The sequence below is a fragment of the Hemicordylus capensis genome, chromosome 2 (assembly GCF_027244095.1).
Source record: "Hemicordylus capensis ecotype Gifberg chromosome 2, rHemCap1.1.pri, whole genome shotgun sequence".
NCBI classification, from domain to species: domain Eukaryota; kingdom Metazoa; phylum Chordata; class Lepidosauria; order Squamata; family Cordylidae; genus Hemicordylus; species Hemicordylus capensis.
In genome coordinates this window covers 323376141-323392647 of record NC_069658.1, presented here as the reverse complement: position 1 = coordinate 323392647, position 16507 = coordinate 323376141, and the positions used below count along the sequence as shown (strand labels likewise).

The 16507-nt window shown below is 43.3% G+C and overlaps 2 protein-coding genes across 3 annotated transcripts in view; one reads left to right on the top strand and one right to left on the bottom strand.

The window, feature by feature from the left end:
- The window catches only part of DCAF1 (DDB1 and CUL4 associated factor 1), a 92715-nt gene extending 91901 nt beyond the window's left edge, over positions 1–814 (bottom strand). Inside the window, exon 1 of one of the 2 annotated variants that reach the window (XM_053291112.1) lies at positions 576–814. The gene's annotated coding sequence lies outside the window, so the exon portion shown is untranslated. The remainder of the gene's footprint in view (positions 1–575) is intronic. The other variant, XM_053291111.1, reaches the window with a different exon arrangement.
- A 101-nt stretch (positions 815–915) lies between these two features.
- RAD54L2 (RAD54 like 2) overlaps positions 916–16507 on the top strand; it is a 166150-nt gene continuing 150558 nt past the window's right edge. The window contains exon 1 of the mRNA XM_053294311.1: positions 916–1008. The gene's annotated coding sequence lies outside the window, so the exon portion shown is untranslated. The remainder of the gene's footprint in view (positions 1009–16507) is intronic.

The following is a 16507-nucleotide window of genomic DNA, read 5'->3' as shown; positions in this document are numbered from 1 at the left end:
CACGCACTCAGAGATGAGCTCACACGAGCAGCATCGGAGGGAAAACCGAGGGGTGGAAGAAACTCTGCTTTGCCCAGCACGGGGTCGGCCCTTTCAACCCCACGGCTCTGGCACTGCGGGGTAGAAAGGGAAAGACCGCGGGCTCCCCCGCCGTGTGCGGGGCGGAGAGGGACCGGGGACAGAATCCCACACGCTCTCCGGCCCCCGAACTCCTCTCGCTTTTTAAAACTGAGCGGGAGAAAAGCCAGCCAGCCAGCCGGCCGGCCTCTGCTCGTCTCGCCACCCACCTCCTCGTCCTGCCTGCCTCCCTCCCTCCCTCCCGCCGGCCCGGCCACAACGCAAAGGAGGGCCAGGCGGTTCTCCTTCTCCCCGCGGCGTCCCTGTCCTGCGGCTCACGAGGGTGCCCAGGAACACATGGCCGAGGAGCGGGGGGAGGAAGAGGAGGGGCTGCGTTCAGTGGGAGCTGAGGAGGGAACAGAGGAGCAGCCTCCCCGCCGCCCGCCAGGCAAGCAGCACGAGGGGGATCCCGGCCTGTGCCTGTCACCGGCCTCGGCCTGCCCGAGTCCGCGCCATACCTGGCCGGTGTTCCCGTGCGGAGTCCCTGCCGCCGCCGCCGTCCTCCTCTCGGCCTCTTCCCGGCCCCGTGCACACACGCACCGCGGCCCGGCGGCTGCTATCACTATGGCGGGCACACACTTTCCTCGTCACCGCGCTAGAGCTCCGCCACCCCCCACGCGCTCATCGACACACACACTTATTAGGGGCGAAACGGGGCGCGCTCAGGCCACGGGGAAATGTAGTTCAGCATCCCCGCGCCCCACTGCGCAAGCGCTTGTTCTCCTCTCCCCCTCCCCCCCACCCCAAAGCACCCTGGGAATTGGAGTTTCCACACTTTTCCACGCCTTGCCCGTATCGCACGCTGCTCCTCAGGCAGTTCCCTCTTCCACATGAGGGAGAACGAGATGATTGTTTGGGGCTTCTGTGAAATTCTAATATTTTCGCTGTAAGGTAATGCCATTTCAGTTTCCCGTGCCGTGAAAATAAATTTCAGTTCCATATGGTAGTTGGAAGACTAGAGAGTGTTACTTTTACGATAGTTTAAAATATACCATTTATCACTTCGGACGCTTCTTCCCTGGACCCAGAGATATTAGGTCTAAAACTCAATCCAACCTGCCCTTTTTAGGGAAGGTTTTGGAGAGTCGTTGCTGCTCAGTTTACAGAGAGTCGTAGATGGTGGATTTCCTTGACCCTTTTCAGTTGGGGTTTAGGCCACGGCACGGAAACGGCCTTGGTGGCTCTGGCGGATGACCTCTGTCGGAGCCTCGAAGAAGGGAGCGTGCCTTTCTTGGTCCTATTAGATCTCTCAGCGGTTTTTGATACCATCAACCATGGTATCCTTCCTGATCGTCTGTGGGGGCTTGGAATTGGGGGCACAGTTTTGAGCTGGTTCCATCCCGACCTTTTTTTTTTTTTTGCATTAAATTTTTATTGATTTTAACAATATCTTGAACATCTCATTACATTCAATTAAACAAAAATTGACTTCCAGCTCACCAATCCGTGCGAATCACTAACTATACAATTAACCCTTGCTATAATAATTCAAAACATATAACCTATATCTTACCAAACTCGATTTTAGTCTACACAACCTGCTAATATTACTAAATTTCAAACCCTGTTAAAAATAAATATTAGGAAAATAGTTCTTTGGGTACAGTAAGAATGATTTCCAATCTTTAAAACCTTCCAAATTTTAATCTCTTATCAGTACTGTAAGTTTTGCTATCTCCGCATATTCCAAAATTTTTATCAGCCAATCTTCTTTTCTGGGCAGTTCATTGTCCTTCCATTTCTGTGCATATACTATTCTGGCCACCGTGGTTGCATCCATGAAGAATGTTAAATTGCTTGTGGAAAACTCTCCTTGCGTTATTCCCAACAGGAAGTATTCTTGGCTCTTAGGAAATGTCATTTAAAAAATTTTTTTTAACTCATTATGATTATATATCATGTCCCAAAAGGCCTTTGCCTTCCTACAAGACCACCACATATGAAAAAAAGTTCCTTCAAAATGTCCACATTTCCAACATTTGTTTGAAACATTTTTATACATTATTGCCAGTTTTTTAGGCGTCAAATACCACCTGTACATCATCTTATAATAATTTTCTTTTAGAGTGAACTTTAAATCAGTTTTCCATAATTTTTCCCAAGCAGGTTCCATCCCGACCTTAGTGGACACTCAGACAGTTTGCATTGGAGGTAAGTGTTCCAGCCTGTGGCTTCTCTCTTGTGGAGTGCCGCAGGGCTCAGTCCTCACTCCCATGCTTTTTAATATCTACATGAAGCCACAGGGTGAGGTATCATCACTACGCTGATGATACTCAATTGTACATCAGCACCCTAGGCTGATCCAGGGATGCCGGGGATGTGTTGGCCCCGTGACTGGAGGCTGTGAGAGTTTGGATGGGCCAAAACAAGCTCAGGCTTAATCTCTTCAAGACAGAGTTGTTCTTGTTCACTTCTTGATCTGGCCAGGTTCCAGTTCTGAGTGTTTCCCCGATGGGGTCATGCTCCCCTTGAAAGAGCAGGCTTGTGATTTGGAGGTCATCCTGGATTCACGGCTCCTGCTGGAACAGCAGTTAGAAGCTGTAGCCAGGAGAGCCTTTGCCCAGCTTCGTCTGGTGCGCCAATTGTGGCCATACCTTGGCCAGCAGGCCTTAGCAACCATAACTCATACCTTCGTCACCTCTCAGTTGGACTATTACAATGATCTCTACCTGGGGTTGCCTTTGAAGATGACTTAGAAGCTTCAGCTGGCCCCAAATCCTGCAGCCTGGCTGCTTATGGGCAGCAGAAAATATTTATTTATTTCTCAGATTTGTACACCACCCCAAACTTCTTTCTGAGTGGTTAACAATAACATAAAAACAAGTTAAAAACACACAAAAACTTAAAATAATTTTAAAAAAATTAAAATCAAACACAGATTAAAAACCTAAACAATTTTAAAAGCTGAAAAAGCTTGGGTGAAGAGGTGGGTTTTCAAATGTTTTTAAAAAATTGTCAGAGATGGGGAGGATCGTATTTCAGTAGGGAGCACATTCCACAGTTTTGAGGCAGCAACCGAGAAGTCCCGCCCCCCTGTGGCCACCAGGCGAGCTGGCGGCAACTGGAGACAGACCTCTCCAGATGACCTCAATGGGAGGTGGGGCTCATAATGAAGAAGACATTCTCTTAAATACCCAGGGCCCAAGCCATTTAAAGCTTTATAGGTTATAACCAGCACCTTGTATTTTGCCTGGAAACCTACTGGCAGCCAGTGTAGCTCTATCAGCAAAGGAGTAATGTGGTCTCTCCGAGATGACCCAGAGACTAACCTGGCCACCACAATCTGTACCAACTGAAGTTTCCGAACTATGTTCAAAGGCAGCCCCACATAGAGCACATTGCAAAAGACAAGGGAAACCAGGGAGAGGCTCAGATCCAGAAGCACCCCCAGACTGTGTACCTGTTCCTTCCGGGGAAGTGTGACCCCATCCAGAACAGGCGGCTCAAACTCATCTCCCAAATTTCTACCCCACACAATGAGTACCTCCATCTTTTTTGGAATCATTCTCAGTTTGTTATCCCTCATCCAGCCCATTACCACCTCCAGGCAGGCATTTAGGGAAGTTATGCCCTCCCCTGACAATGTTGATATGGAGAAATAGATTTGGGTGTCATCAGCATACTGATAGCATCCTGCACCAAATCTCCTGATGATCTCTCCCAGTGGTTTCATGTAGATGTTAAACAACATTGGAGACAATACAGAGCTGAGAGACACCATACAAAAGTTCAGTTTTTGAAGAACAGCAGTCTCCAAGCGACACCATCTGGAACCTGCCCGAGAGGTAGGAGCGGAACCACCGCAAAGCAGTGCCTCCCACTCCCAACCCCCTCAGACGCTCCAGAAAGATACTGCGGTCGATAGTATTGAAAGCCACAGAGATGTCCAAAAGGACCAACAGTCACACTCTCTATGTCAATTCCAAATTGGAAATCATCCATCAGGCCAACCAAGGCAGTCTGCTCCCCATAGCCCACTCGAAAGCCAGTCTGAAATGGGTCTAGAATAATCAGTTTCCTCCAAGACTGTCTGGAGCTGAGAAGCCACCACCCTCTCAATTACCTTGCCCAACCACGGAAGGTTGGAAACAGGCCTGTAATTGCTCAACTCTGAGGGATCCTAGGTAGGCTTTTTCAGAAGTGTTCTAATAATTGCCTCCTTAAGACGAGGCATCCTGCCTTCCCTCAGAGAAGCATTTATAATCTCTACCAGGCCTTCTACAACAACCCATCTGCCAGATAGAATAAGCCATGTTGGGCAAGGGTCAAGAGAAGTGGAAGGTCGCACCATTCCAATCAGCTTGTCCACATCCTCAGGAGTCACAAACTGGAACTGATCCTACTTAACCACACAAGAGGAGTTGCTGGACACCACATCAGACACTTAAGTAATTGTGAAGACAGAACCTAAGTTGGTCCGAATACGAGATATTTTCCCCACAAATAATTCATTAAACACGGCACAGCAGGTAATTGATGGTTCTAGATTCTGATTCAAGGGAGGAGGGGGACATACTAGCCCTCTCACAATCATAATCAACTCCGCTGGATGTGAACTTGTGGATGCAATACGGGCAGAAAAGAATCACTTGTTTGCCGCACGTATCGTCTGAGCATAGATCTTCAAATGCACCCTATGTTGCAATCTGTCAGTTTCAAGTCAAGTCTTTCTCCACTTGCGCTCCAGTCGTCTACCTCTCCAGTTCAGCCCCTGTAGTTCTTCTGTATACCCAGGGGCCAATTTTGAACCGAGTCAGACACTTAGGAGCAATCATGTCTACTTCCCTGGTGAGTTTGCTGTTCCAGTTTTCCACCAGGGCATCAACAGGATCACCAGCAGAGCCAACACTAAATCCCTCCAAGGCTTCTTGAAATCCTATGGGATCCAGTATCCTTCTCGGGTGGACCATCCTAATAGGTGCCTCACCCCTGTGAAGGTGGGAAGTGATTGTGAGTCCAACCTTAACCAGATGGTTATCACTTATCAAACCCTTCAGGGCTTGGCACCTGTTTACCTTCAGGACCGCCGCTCCCATCCAACTTTGACCCGTACTGTGAGGTCATCTCAGGTGGGCCTTCTCAGCGTTCCAGGCTCAGGGGAGGTATGTGGGGTCCAGGCTCGCGGGAGGGCCTTCTCTGTTGTAGCTCCCTCCTTATGGGACACTGTGCCTCCTGAGATTCATAATGCCCCCTCCCTTCTGTCTTTTCAGAAGCTTCTGAAAACTTATCTATTTTGCCAGGCTTTTAGTTTTTAGTGTTTTGATGTTCCCACCCCCCTTTCTTTCTTTCATTTCCCCCTGCTATTGTTTTAATTTATATAATCTGCCTCGAGTCTAAGGAAGTCAGGCGGTCAATGAATTTGCTAAATAAATAAATAAAATAAAAGGCACTCAAGTGTGAGAAAATGAGTAGTTGCTCGCTGTTGGAGCACCTGCTTTGCATGCAGAGGGTCCCACGCATTTTTACATCTTCATCTATGATATCAAGGGACACAAATCTATCTAGGTTTGGCTAAATAAAGTGGAAGGAAATTTGATGAAGTGTAACCAATTCGAAAAGAACAAAAACAGCGAACCATCATCTTCAACTGATAGTTTCTTTCACTTTTTTTCCTGTCAGAGACATTTATGTGTAGGTTCTGGAGATTAAATGTGGCACTACCTTTGTATTTAGTCTGGAAACTACAATTGGTACAGAATGCGGCAGTCAAACTGGTCTCAGGGAGAACCCAAACGGACCATATAACACCAATTTTGAAATAATTGCACTGGCTGCCAATATGTTTCCAAGCGAAATACAAAGTGCTGGTTATTACCTATAAAGTTCTCAACTGCTTGGGCCCAGGGTATGTAAGAGACCACGTTCTTTGTCATGAACTCTGCCACCTATTAAGATCATTTGAGGAGGTCCGGTTATGGTTGCCACTGGCTTGTTTGGTGGTGACTCGGGACCAGTGTTCCCTCTAATTTTTATCATCAGTGCGTGTAAACAATCTTGTTCTAGGTGGCAGTTTCAAGGCAGTGTGCAGACATAATTATCTCTCATACACAGAAATGTATGTTAAGACTGAGCTGCGCACAGCTCAGCACGTAAAAAATTTTTACACCCCCCCCACCCCTCTTCTTCTGCAGCTTATTAATCAACACTGAGTTATTCATTACTAAGTACCATAAATATGCAAGGAAAAAGAAGTGTATTTTACAATTCTACTCTTTTATATCTAAGTATAATAAAAACAAGGCAATACTTCAACAAATAGTTACTGGAAATGATAATACTTCAATATTCAAATTAGTATGGTAGAAATAGTACTATCACACTGCTGCAGATGGTAGAATAGTATTATCACACTATTTTGTTTTATTTGATTGCCATTAGTCACCTTCGGACTATTTTAAGCAAGATAGAAAATAAATCTTGGTCTCTGAAGAATCCAAACACGCACTTTTGCCCTTAATAAATATTTAGATATAAAAAGAGAACTTTGGTAAATGACATTTTTCTAAATACAATCTTGTAATTTTCTTAATACAATATCAATGATTTATGCATGAGCTCTAGCTAAGTCTTAAGTTGCAGTTCAGAAAGTAGCTTGCATCATGCTGAAGTCTGCACGCTCCCAGGAGCCAGCTAACAAATCTGAACTTAAAACTGGTTCCAATAGTACAGATAGTGCAGTATCAGTATATTGTGAAGTTTCTTTCAGTTCTCCAGCCTTGAATTCCCCCTCAAGGCAGAGCATATACTGTCCCATTTTCTATCTGTAAGGTATTCCCCCAACACCTAACAAATGCAAAACTGGACAATGGATGTCATCATTCACCAACCAACAATCTCCCATTTTCTCAATAGCTAAAAGCATGCAGCAGCATTCGGCACCAATAAGCAATCAATGATTTTTAAAGCAAAAACATATGTTATAGCTGAAAAGTAATTGCTATAAAATTAAAAAAAAAACACTTTGAGACAGCAAACAAATCAAAGGAACTTCCCTGCCAGCCTGCTCTCTACTAAGCACTCTGACCCCCTGTGCCTTTAATTGAGAATAAATTAGCATTGATCGATTGATTGATTAAGTGCCATCAAGTCAGTGTGTCGACTCTTAGCGACCACATAGATAGATTCTCTCCAGGATTATCTGTCTTCAACTTGGCCTTTAAGGTCTCTCAGTGGTACGTTCACTGCTGTCGTAATTGAGTCCATCCTCCTTGCTGTTGGTCGTCCTCTTCTTCTCTTTCCTGCAACTTTTCCCAGCATCATGGACTTCTCAAGGGAGCTGGATCTTCACATAATGTGTCCGAAGTATGGTAGTTTGAGCCTAGACATTTGTGCCTTGATAGATAAAGTGTCATGGGAAAAACCATTGTCCGAACTATTCTAATCCTTGTAGGTGTAGACACGTCACGGCATCTAAATATCCCTTCCAAGGCCTTCATTGTTACCCTACCAAGTGCTAGTCTGCGGCATATTTCTTGACTGCTGGATCCTTTACTGTTGATGGTCGATCCTAAAAGGCAGAAGCTATCCACCACTTCATTGTCAATTCTGAGACTGGTTGCTGTACCCGTTATCATTAGTTTAGTCTTCTTGACATTTAGTTGTAGTCCCATTTTTTCACTGTGCTCCTTGACCTCCATTACTAGAGCTTGCAGATCGTCTGCATTCTCAGCCATCAGAGTGGTGTCATCAGCGTAGCGCAGGTTATTGATATTTCTTCCTCCAACTTTAAAACCACGCTTATCTTCTTCCACTCCAGCTTCTCTCAGTATATGTTCACCATTTAAGTATAAGTATACAGCTTTGTCTTACTCCTTTGCCGATCTGGAACCATTCTGTTTCACCATGTTCCGTCTGGACTGTGGTTTCCTGTCCTGTGTATAAGTTTCTCATGAGAATGATGAGGTGTTCTGGGATGCCCATTTTCCTAAGGATATTCCACAACTTGACATGGTCCACACAATCGAAGGCTTTCCTGTAGTCAATAAAGCACATATTGACTTCTTTCTGGTATTCTTTGGCTGTCTCAGTTATCAAGCGTGCATCAGCAATGATGTCTCTTGTTCCTCGGCCTTTTCTGAAACTAGCTCGAATATCTGACATTTCCCTTTCCACATAGGGCTCTAATCTGCGTTGGATGATCCTGAGCATTATTTTGCTAGCATGTGAAGTTAAGGATATTTTGTGATGGTTTGCACAATCTGTTAAGTCTCCTTTCTTTGGTATGGGTATGTAGACTGACCTCTTTCAATCTGTTGGCCCCTGTGTTAGTCTCCAAATTTGCTGGCATAGTTTGGTTAGAGCCTTGACTGATTCTCCTTCTGTTGCCTGCCATATTTCTATAGCTATTCCATCAGTTCCTGTAGCCTTCTGACTTGGTAATGACTGGAGTGCTGATCTAACCTCATCTTCCCATACTAGAGGTTCTTGCAAATAGGGAATATTTTCTGGAGTATCTTGGATGTTGACATCCCAGCTGTACAGATTTTCATTTTACTCCTTCCATCTCTGTTTGATCTTCTCTGAATCAGTTACTATCTGTCCTTTGGCATCCTTTAACATACCAATTCGAGGCTGGAACCTCCCTCTGAGTTCAGAGATCTTTTGGAAAACCTTCCTTGTTTTTCCGTGTCTATTTCCATCCTCAAGGTCTTTACAGATGTCATTGTAGTACTGCTCTTTGTCTTTTCTAACAGCTTTCTGAAATTCCCTATTAAGTAGGGGTGTGCACGAATTGGTGTTTTTGTTTCTGTTTGTACCCAAATCAAAACACCCCCAATTTGTTTTGGATCTGAATCTGATCTAGCCGAATCACCCCTGATTCTATTTGTACCTGAATTTTCTGAATCTGAATTGATTCAGATTTTTTTTAAAGGGTCCCGGGGCAAAAGGGGGGGGGCATGGTAGTGCCCAATGGGGGGAAGCTACCACCCAAATTTCAAAGATATTGGGCAAAGGGCCGATATTTTATGAATTTTTGAAGTTTACGCGGCTTTAAGATTTTTCCCATAGAGAATTATCTTAGTTAGAACTCCTCGGGTGGGTGGCACCAGGGTGGCCCAGTGTGGTAGTGCCCAATGGGTGCAAAGAAGCGACCACCCAGATTTCAAAGGAATTGGGCAAAGGTCTGGTTTTTAAAGAATTTTTGAAATTTGTGCATCTTTGGGGCAGAAAGCAGGTTTCGGGGGCAGAAGAGTGGGTCAGGCGGTAGTGCCCCAATGGGTGACTACCTCAAACAACAAAACCCAGTACTCCATGGGTTTGTGGACATGGGGGTGGTTGGCACCCTATGTGTACTATGGGACCACTTGCTCTGAGCCACCTCAGTGCCCCCCAAAGTGGAGTTATGGGGCTGCTGAAGCCCCCATTATTCCCTATGGATGAAAAGCTTAAAGACACACAAATTTCAGAAATTCAGAAAAGCTTAAAGACACACACACTTCAGAAATTCTTTAAAAATCAACCCTTTGCCCAATTCCTTTGAAATCTGGATGGTAACAGGCACCTATTGGGGCACTACTGCCTGACCCACTCCTCTGCCCCCGAAACCCATTTTCTGCCCCAAATCTGCACCAAAGACACACAAACTTCAGAAATTCTTTAAAAATAATCCCTTTGCCCACTTCTTTTGGAATCTGGGTGGAAGTCTGACCCACTGTGGCACTCCTAGGAGTGCCCCACAGGAAGAAATGGGCACTGTCTGTTCCCATTGTCCCATAGGGTGGATGCAGCACACATCATCATCATCACCATCAACAACAACAGAGCTTTGCAAAGAACAAGGTTTCCAAAGGTCACATACATCCACTGTGTCCCACCATCTCCCCCACCCCAGAAATGCAATTGATCTACACACAACAGTGTGAAATAACAACAATGAAATGCACTGCCCATGCGCCCCGTCCCAATGTAGGGTAACCGCAGCAGCCAGCAACAAGCAAGCAAGCAAATGCAGCAGACTAGGGCAGCAGACTAGGGCCAACAACAGCATCAAATGTGCCATGCTCTCCCTACCCAAGCATTTTTCATCCACAAGCAACAGACACAGCTACATCTGTTGTACCCAGCCATAAAAGCGGGTTAAGTAAGGATGCAAAACAACATTCTGCCAGTGGAACAGCAATAGGCATAGGGGTAATGGCATGGCTGCTGGCAAGCAAAGCAAAGCTCTCTCTCTCTCTCTCACCCTATGAGGCAGGGTTGTCCACGAACTAATTGATATTAGTCAAGTACTGTCATTGCTATTTCCTTCCTATGAAAGCAACACCCTTCCTTCTTTGGTTTTTGTGTCCTGAGTAGTAAACGGTATGGTTTTCTGACTTGTTCCATTCCAGTCCATTTTAATTCACTGATGCCCAAGATGTCAATCTGTAGTCGATTCATTTCATCTTTCAGTGTGTCAAGCTTTCCCATATTCATGCTTCTGGCGTTCCACGTTCCCATTGTAATTCTGTCTTTGCAGCTTTGGATTTTATTTTCCCGCACGGTAACATCAGCTGCTAGACGTCCAAAAGACTTTCGTCTAACTGCGTCATAAACACCATTGGTCCTCTGAGAGATCCTCAGCTCTTCCTCAGTAGCATATTGAGTACCATCCAATCTGAGGGGCCCATAATCCAGCACTACGTCGGCAATCATTCCATTTTGTCTATCCATGTAGTTTTCTTGGTAAAATACAGGAGTGGTTTACCATTGCCTTCTCCCGTGGAGTATGAAATGATGCCTTTGTCTCTGTCACTGAAGTGATTGTCCACCTCCAGCACCTTCCTATATTGCTGCTGCCCAATATAGGTGCCTGCTTGCTTTAGCTGGGCAGCTGGGATGACCTTCACGGTTTGTGTGACCCTACTCGGAGTATACCTCCCGGTGTACTTCGCTCATCCCTTCCAGGAACAACCCCCAGCCAGGATGATGCAGCATAGCATGACTTGGGGGGTTACCTATTACCATAGCAAAAGTGATGAGATCAAGTGTTGCAACATCTAAGGATCACAACAAAAGAAAAAAGCCGCCCAGTTTGAGTGGGATATAAATTTAATAAATAAATAAATACCTTAAAGATTTCCTCTCTGCTCCCCAATCTCAATAGGAGCCCTCATCTAGCCCTAATCAACACAACAAAGAAAGGCCTTATCAACACAGCAATGAAATGTTGACACAGAATCAACAAACAGCTGACACTCCACTCCTGCTAAATGAGTTGCCAAAAGTCAAAGCAGACATTCTAAAACAAATGCAAACATTACTACAATCTTTGCAGCAACGAATGCGAGAACTTGAGCAAAAACTTCAGATATTGCCCAGAAAGCAGAAACAGCTATGGAAGTAAGTACTATCTTACAGGCTGAAATACGAATAATGCAGAAAAATGAAGTAGACTATCTTTCTCGCATTGAAAATCTTGAAAACCAATTAAAAAGGGACTCAATCAGATTTAGAGGTTTTGAAGAGAGGGTAGAAGGCGGAGATATCTCTTTTATCTCTGCATGGTTAAATAAAGAGATGCAATTGGAAACTGGAAACTGGATTCTACCCGACTATAATAAACACATGTCAAATGGGTTCCCTTCCCATAAATGCAGCACAACTACCAAGGGACATAGTTGTAAAATTTCTGGATATTCGTACAAAAAATAAAACATTGCCAGAAACCAGAAGACATGGCTCTTTTCAATATTTGAATAAACCTATACAAGTTTTTTCAGACCTAGCCTCAGAAACCTTGAAATGAAGAAGAACAATGCGCCCCATAACAGAAGCATTAATAGCAGCAAATATCCCTTATAGATGGTGCTTCCTCTTCTCACTTCAAATTCATTCATTATAAGGGAACAATGCTAACAGCCAAAGATTTAGTAAACCATATGCTAAACATTCTCTAATAAAAGTCAATCCGGTATAGACCACCTTTCTTCTTTGGGCCTCCAGATGAAACATAAGGATGAAATAGGACTGCCCCAAAAGAACCTAAAATGGAAAATGCAATAATTGCTTAATGCCATCTTTTACTTTCTGGAGTAAAAACTTTACTGGAGTTTACTTTCTCCTAACTGAACTCCAATGCTATGTAACCTTAGAATCTGCAGTCTCCATCAAAACAGTACCAGAAAAAAATGAAACAATTACATGTAGACTCAAAAATATATCATATGAATCGAGTATGTATGTGGAGAGCTGGTCTTGTGGTAGCAAGCATGACTTGTCCCCTTAGCTAAGCAGGGTCAGCCCTGGTTGCATATGAAAGGGAGACTAGAAGTGTGAGCTCTGTAAGATGTTCCCCTCGGGATGGAGCCACTCTGGGAAGAGCAGAAAGTTTCAAGTTCCCTCCCTGGCTTCTCCAGGATAGGGCTGAGAGAGAGATTTCTGCCTGCAACCTTGGAAAAGCCACTGCCAGTCTGTGAAGACAATACTGAGCTAGATAGACCAATGGTCTGACTCAGTATATGGCAGCTTCCTGTGTTCCTGTATATATGGTAATCCACGTCTCTCTCATCTCCATATCCCTACTAGCAGTATCCTCAACAATATAAGTACTATATTGAAAAATATGAGACTAGGGTAACATATACTTATCATCTGGATTATATATGAATTAGATATATCCCTCTTCTCTTTACCTGAACACACAACTTTACAATTATAAAGGGGGGGGGGATATATACAGTATTATATGTATATATATACAGTATTATGACTATATACAGATATATACAGTATTATGACTATATACAGTAGGTTAGTAAAATCCTCTTTTAGGAACTTCACAAAGATGGTTTTTTGAATAACTATTTGAAACCAAGGAAGGAAATATATATATATATGAACTTAATCCTTCTTATACTCCTGCTTTATGCATATCACAATCGATACTTCTCAGTACTATACATTGTTTACATGTTATATAATAAAATGGATGTAAGTCTTAAGTTGCAACACTCTAGAAATTTGGTCTATAGTAAAAATGGAGCCACCAAGGTAGACAAAGGGTAAATTAACCATTGTAGAAATCCTGGAATGAAAAGACGCTCTCCGTTTTCCTTAGAAAGAAAGGTGAAATGAGATCTTACCACCAATCTTGTTTATGTTTAATTCTTGTTAAATTGTTGATTTGTCTGTTGATTGTTCTGGGAACGGAGGAGAGGGGTTAGTTACAAAAATAAGTATCAGCTGGCTTTACTTTCATCTACAAGAGTAGAAGCTAGCTGAATCTATTCTTTATGTTCAAAACTGGTTACTTAATTGATCGATGTAGGGAGAATCAATGCTATAAATATGTGTCATTTTTATTCCATATTATGATACCTTCCTGTCACTGTATTTTGAAGGTGGGGGGACTAATAAAATTTTAATTTAAAAGAAAAAAAGCAACAGGTGAAACATTAAAAAGCCTCTTTAAAAATATGTGATTTTAGGGGTTGTTTTTTAAATACACTGAGGGAGGGAGCATGGCAAATCTCTACAGGAGGGTGTTCCAGAGCTAAGGGGCCACAACCAAAAAGACTCTGTCTCTAGTCCCCGCCAACCGGATCTCTGTCAGTGGCGGGGCCATGAGCAGGGCCTGAGATGATGAACAGAAGGCCCTGGTAGGTTCATATGGGCAAATGCGGTCCAACAGATATCTCGGCCCCAAACCGTCTAGAGCTTTAAAGGTGAAGACCAGCACCTTGAATCTAGCTTGGAAGTGGACTGGTAACAAATGAAGCTGCCACATAATGGGTGTGATACTCATGAAGTGACTTGCACCCACGAGCATCCTTGCGGCAGCATTCTGGACCAGCTGAAGCTTCCGAACCGTCTTCAAAGGCAGCCCCACATATCTGAACTCATTTACATTGTGTACTGCTATTGCTTCTGGCTTCTGGCGTTGTTTCAGACTAAAAGTTCCAGTGGGATAGTTCTTCCTACTTACAGGCCTTTAGCTATTTATCTAATAATACCAATAATAATCATAAATAATAAAATTTGTTAGCCACACCATAACAAATTGTTCTGTGGGCGGATCACAACACAACATTAAAATGTCCAATAAAAACAAACAACATATTAAATCATAACAGACCAAAAAGAAAAAAGAAAATACAGAATAAAAGTAAAACTCTTTTTTAAAAATCAGTTAAAAATCAAATTTAAAAATCAAAATTTAAAAGGCCTGAGTGAACAAAAAGGTGGCTTCTAAAAGCACAAAGTGATGAAGCCAGGCAAATCTCACTGCAGAGACTATTCCATAAACTGGGTGCAACCACCAAAAACGTCCTCTCCCTAGTATCTATCTATCTATCTATCATTTATTTTGCTGGCTAGCACATTTTTATACTGCCCCATACGTAAGTCCATGGGTGGTTCATAATCTAAAAACACAACAATTAAAACATTAACACAAAACAATTTAAAATACAGATAAAAACTCTAAAACTTAAACTTTAAAACTATAAACTACAAGCCTGACTAAACAGGCCCAGAGTCACCCAGCAAGTATCATGGCTGAATGGGGATTTGAATTTGGGTCTCCCCGGTCCTAGTCCAGCACTCTAACCACTACACTGCGCTGGCTAGAAATCTCTAGCATTTTCTTTCACATATATAGACTCTAATTCTTGATCAAATTGTTATTTCCAATGGTGAGGCAATAAAATTCACAACACAATCCTAAGCATGCTTACTGAGAAATAAATCCAACTGAGTTAAATGAGGCTTACTCTCAAGTAAGTGTGCACATGATTGCAATTTCAAAGGAGAGGCGTTTCCCCCATGATGCTTTTTAAAAAAACCTTCTATTAGCAGATGGTGTGCAAGCAGCAGAGGTAGAAAAGTTATTTTTGGTCAAGATAGCACATATCTCCACCACTAAAAACAAAAGCTGTGCTATTTTGGTTTTACATGACAATTATACTCCCACACTTCTTTTGGACCTTTAGTATTGGGTTGTGTGGATGGAGATTGCCATAATGAATCAGACTATAAGGTCATTCTCATGACCAGCCCTACCTGGATAGGACAGGGCCAGCCCAGGTAGGGCTGATCATGTGAAGCCCCAGGGTTGCTCCCGATCCTGCTGCTGCTCCCCCAGGTCACCCTGATTGCAAACCCAGGCTTATAGTGAGGTAGAAGGACAAACACACACCTCCAACCTCACTCACTGGTCATGTTAGCTGCTAGCAGCTGCTTGCAGCCATCCTAATCATAGAGTCGGATGGGGGAGGATTGGCCAGGCAGCATGGTGCTTTCCCAAAGCACCATACTGCTTGTGCAATGTATTGTGGGATACCAGGAGGCTTTACAGACAGGGCTTCTACCCTGAATCTCCTTCAGAAGAGAATGTATGCATTCACACACCAGCCAAACATACCCTGAAGTCCCTTCGAAATCCTTGAACGCACTCCACACACAAATATCCTTGGACACACTCCACACACAAATCAGGCTTTGTCTTGCGAATTCTAGCTTATCTCGAGGTATTTCTGGGGTTTTTTTTAATGCTGATTTTAAGCTACTTTTTCTGAAAACAAATAGGGAGAGGCACTGAATCATTAGTAGAATTATTAACATGATAAGAAGGATACTCTCTTTAGAAATGTTGATGTAGCTCTTTAGTACTCTCCCCCCACACCATTGGCTAGAAGGAAAACACGGAGGAAAACATGTGAACTTGCATCAAAACAAAAACCGAGAGCAGAGGGGAGGGGCTGCTTCCCTTAATGCCGCAAGTGTGATTCGAAGTGGCTTTGCTCAACATTTACCCTGCAGCATGAAGCCGTGTGCAAATAACTCCCTTGCAACTCTGCTTACTTACTTCCACTTCCAATTTCTGCTTGTCTTATTTTATTTATTTATTCATTCATTCAACATATTTGTGAACTGCCCAAAACTTATGTCTCTGGGCAGTTTACAATAAAACAATACAAATTACAACAGAAAAGAATTAAAACATTACAACAATTTAAAATTTTAAAACAATGTTAAAATCTATTAATACAGTATTTAATTAAAAGCCAGGGTGAACAGATGTACCTTTAAGGACTTTTTAAAAGTGTCAGAGATGGGAAGGTTCTTATTTCAACAGGGAACACATTCCAAAGCCATGGAGAAGACTTATCCCTGAGTAGCCAACAGACGAGCCACTGGCAACTATAGACAAATCTCTCCAGATGATCTCAAAGGGCAGTGGGGGTCATCATGGTGAAGAAGATGTTCTCTTAAATGGGTCTTTCCACTGCACCGCTCATGTTGGTGTGTGGGTGGTGGAGCCTTCTTAAGTTCCAGTTGTGTGAGAGCGGGGAGGTAGGTTCCTGTGTTTCCTCAAGCTTCCCACTCCCACCATTTGGTTGTGTGAATGACCTTTTAGTTGAGAATTCTATCATACCAATATTCTCCATTAGATATGAAACTAACAAAT